This window comes from Gymnodraco acuticeps, unplaced genomic scaffold (assembly GCF_902827175.1).
Source record: "Gymnodraco acuticeps unplaced genomic scaffold, fGymAcu1.1, whole genome shotgun sequence".
Taxonomy (NCBI): Eukaryota; Metazoa; Chordata; class Actinopteri; order Perciformes; family Bathydraconidae; genus Gymnodraco; species Gymnodraco acuticeps.
Window position 1 is genome coordinate 2278004 of NW_022991216.1, and position 4536 is coordinate 2282539.

At 40.9% G+C, this 4536-nt stretch overlaps 1 long non-coding RNA gene across 1 annotated transcript; it reads right to left on the reverse strand.

Annotated features, from left to right (window-relative positions):
* Positions 1–1103: 1103 nt before the first annotated feature.
* Positions 1104–3580, reverse strand: LOC117561516. Its single transcript, XR_004571384.1, has 5 exons — positions 3485–3580; positions 3116–3176; positions 1742–1775; positions 1576–1640; positions 1104–1174 (listed from the first exon to the last, which is right to left on the reverse strand). It is a non-coding gene; the product is annotated as an uncharacterized LOC117561516 (long non-coding RNA).
* Between the last annotated feature and the right edge of the window lie 956 nt (positions 3581–4536).

Below are 4536 nucleotides of genomic sequence, written 5' to 3' on the forward strand. Positions count from 1 at the left end.
GTTGCAACTATACAGAGCTTTAGCAATTACCTGTAACTATGGTCATGCTAATAAAGCTATTGAATTGAGAGAGATGTGACAACATGTGAAGAGGGACAAAGTAATGACAGGAGAGTAGTGTGCATTAGACATGCTCAAGAACAAATATAGAGACATTCAAGGAGAGAGAGAACACAGATTCAACGGTAAACATGATGTATCTTTCTATTTATTTAGCTAACCACTATTTAGACTATGTGTTTTTGATTAACTTGATTAAATGGATTTACTACATCAATGTATGTCTTTTCAGGCCGCCATGTTTTGTCCTTTCTGTGGCCAGCATCTGGGGACAGTTCAAGTGTTCTGTGGCTCCTGTGGCAAACATGTACAGTTTTTGGCAGAAGTTGAACACAACAGTAAGTTCACTTTTTTTATTGTATCTGTTTCAAATGCAAGAAATAAGGATTCAACACACTACTCTGTTTAGAATACGAATTGGCAGATGCATACACTAGTTATCAGCATGAAGGACACATTTTTTCATTGTCTGTTTATGTGAAATATGTAGAAGCCATCATTAAATTGTAGACCAATGCATGATTAAATACACAAAACAGCTTATATTATACATTCATAATTGTGTATTAGTTCTATCTTTATAGAGAACATTATATATTTAGAATCAGATTTTGAGACAGTGAGCGGCTGGGAAAGTCACACCGCCATGGACCACAAACAGTTGCTGACGTGATGTTTTCTTCATTCTCAGGCATTCCATAAGGAGGGTCAGGAACTCACGCTTGGGACCACCAGTGTTCCCTCCATCCTCAGTGTGTCCCTCATCATCAGTGAACTTAACTGACATCTCATGAGAGGGATCGAATGAGGCACCTTTGAAGCCGCGGATTGCTCCATCGCACACACTGGCTCTATTAATATTGAACCTGCTGCAAGATGTATTTGTTATTTTTGCAGAGAGTTCTGCAACAATGTGTGCCGCAGTCAGGTATTCTGTGCTGGGAAAGACAAAGTGATGTATTGTAATATTAAATGATGAAGCTAGTAATACGATTTACAGAATAGAATAGAAAAATTAAGTGGTAATAGTAACAATTAATACTTTTGCTCCATTGTGTCTTCTGGCTCAGACTGGCTATCAATAATGATAAGTGCATACACAGTTGTGTAGTTGCTGCAGTGAGAAGACAGTTGAATAATTACTTTAAAATACCTAATATATGCATGACAGTCATATTTACAAAAGGATGTCGATCCTCTTCCTGTTTTTTCAATACATTGGGTTCTAAACTGACAACAGCACTTTTGTCATACTCCTACACAATCCTTGTAAACATTTTAAATGGATGCAACAAAAAATAGCTGATCTTTGAAAAATATTTGTGGGTGTTTTTTGTATTGTCTTCACTAAGATGTCAGATGTTGTGGGTGTCATTTGGAAATGTATAAAAGTATAATTGTTCTGCTTCCTGGCAATGTTACCCACTGTGATTGGAGGCTATACAAACAAACAAATGTAAAATAAAGATACACAGCAAACAACTGTGTCACGATGCAACTGTCAACATGGTTTACCTGTAGAAGTGGTTCTGACCCGGGGCAGACTGGACCTCTTCCTGGAATGGGGTTGGTGCTCCATCCTATTTTTACCCAGGAAATAAGTGCACACAAAGGTATTTATTGATTTCATGTTCACAAATTCAAACCTACATGGTATAATTACATTTGTAATTAGTCTTACCCGATCAGACGCTGGTTGTGGGTGCCTGAGAGGTCTGATAAAGGTTAACAACAAATATATTCAAACTAATGTACTGTACTGTTAAAACATTCTGCTTCTTGTGGCACAACATTACGGAGCCCTGGAGGGTTCATAGAGAGAAAAATAAATAAAACGTGGCCACGTTTTACTTTCTCGTGCGCACGCTTTAGTAACTCGTGCGCACGAGTTACTAAAGCGTGCGCACGAGTTACTAAAGCGTGCGCACGAGTTACTAAAGCGTGCGCACCAGTTACTAAAGCATGCGCACGAGTTAATAAAGCATGGCCTCGTTTTGTGTGTGTGTGTGTGGGGGGGGCATTTGTTTATGATAGTATCGTTCGTTCCGGTGCACTCCGGCAGGACTATAGCACATCGAGATTAAGATTAAACACATTTCTTTCACTTGGGAATACACTTAACTATGGGGAACCAGATTTGTTTAAAGTACTGTTCGTGGTAATTTGAAAACAAATGCCGGTGCATGGTGTCGGATACACACGAACACGCACACAGAGCGGAGCTGAGCACACACACACACACACATCATGCGCCCCGGTGACAGGACATCTCCTTCATAAAACGAGGGAGAATACTCTGGTAGTTCGATGTGTGTATAGGTGTGTGTGGTTAAACGTAGCAGCCTCGATCTCTATTCAGCGGTTCTAATGAAGGGAAACGCAGTGCAGTAAACAGTAAAAGGCACAGCTCTTTGCAGCTGGTGCTGCTCTTCTCAGATTCTGCTGAGTTACACGTTACTGCCTCCAGTGCCCTGTACGACGAAGCCAGTTCAACAGACCCTGGACTTGGACATGTTCGATTTACCCGGCTTAACTAACCCTAACAAACGCGATGTCGATAAGCGGTCCTACGAAGCTGGTTATCAACTCAGTAAATCAACCAGGGTTTCTCTGTCCGGCTGAGAGCGCGTTCACATGAAAGGGACGGGGTTAGCAACATTTGACCAATCACAAACATGGAGACGCGTGCTGACAGCGCAGCGTCATACTTCATGAATGAATAGTGTAAATAGCAAATCCTGCTTCGTAGTACAGGCCACTGGTGCTGCAGAGATTTCATAAAGTGAAGGAGGTTTTCCTTCTATAAAACAGCTGTGGGCAGCAGATACTGTGAGTCACGGACAGGAATCCCTCAATTTAAATAAAACGAGGCCACGCTTTATTAACTCGTGCGCACGCTTTATTAACTCGTGCGCACGCTTTAGTAACTCGTGCGCACGAGTTACTAAAGCGTGCGCACGAGAAAGTAAAACGTGGCCACGTTTTATTTATTTTTCTCTCTATGAACCCTCCAGGGCTCCGTACAAAATAATATGTTGACAATGTTTTATTTTACCCTGCAAACTGTTGTCCATTCGTGGAGTGCTCACTTTTGGAACATTTGGAATGTCCCACACCTGCATACAACACACAAATGACTGACTGAAATAAAAATAAATTCACTTTAATTAAGAATAAATGCCACGATAAATCCAAACTGACCAAGGTACATTATATTGTTGACCGTCCTTTAACTCTCACATTAGGATTTACATTGAAGCACAATACACCAACTCCTCTCTGTACCTATAATATATCTATATGATGTCAAGAGTTACATTTAGGTGCACAGACAGTGCTGTCTCTTGACTTGCAAGCTCTTTCACCAAACAAGCTAACGCTAGCTGGGTAAATATGACGCTCTTTGTATCAAAACAAAACTTACCTTTTTATATATCGTCTTTTTCCACTTCGATCAACTTCGTTTCCTCCGGCTTCAATTTGCAGCACTCTTGTTCGTTCCCTCTATGTCTGGTCAGACATCAATCTGTTCCACGTAGCGCGCCCCCTAGAGGCCTGGAGCACTTCCGGAATGTTTTTTTTTTGTATGTGTTTTGGGATTTGTATGTGCTTTGGACTTTGCATGTCGTTTTGGTATTTGCAGCGTTTTTTTGTTGCGTTTGTTTTCGGGGTTTGTGTGTTGTATTTAGTTTGCATCATTTCTGGAAATGTAGCGTTTTTTGGTTGTATTTGTTTTCAGGATTTGTTTGTTTTTCATTTCAGGATTTGCAGCTGTTTCCTGCTAATGTATTTGTTTTTGGCCGTTGTTCCGCGTTTGCACCTGCCGGCCACCGTAGTTTTTGTACATGTAAATGCCAAGGCTAAAATCCCTGTTTTTAGATATGAGTTGTTCGAGGCAGAACCCCACACACATTCCTCACACACACTCCTGTATGACTTACCTCAGGTAGTCTCTCTAGGACGTCAGTCTCAGTCCTTCAGCATTTGGCAATCGATCGCCTTGAAGAGAGAAAGAAGATCAGACTGAACCTGCAGTAACTTCCCCTTCATCAACCTGCACAGAAACAACGTTTATATTGAAGGCTGAGACAAGTTTCCATTGTGACATGTTGACCGAGTTCAGATATAGTTTATAGTTTTCCCAATAGCCCTCCGAATTCAATAATTGACTCAATTCTGGACACTCTAACAACCGAAAAAGGTCTGGTTTCAAGAATTTACAATTCCATCTCCCGTCTCACAGAAACATCTCTTGGTAAAATCAAACAAGATTGGGAAGAGGAACTAGTCCAAGCAATAGATGATGATGTCTGGGATGGCGCATTAGCGAGAGTGAACAATAGTACGTCCTGTTCCAGGCTCAATCTTATACAATTTAAAGTTGTCCACCGTATCTATTACACCAACTCTAAACTGTCCAAAATATACCCAAATGTCACGGATACCTGTAACAGATGTCACATGTCGCCAGCAAAC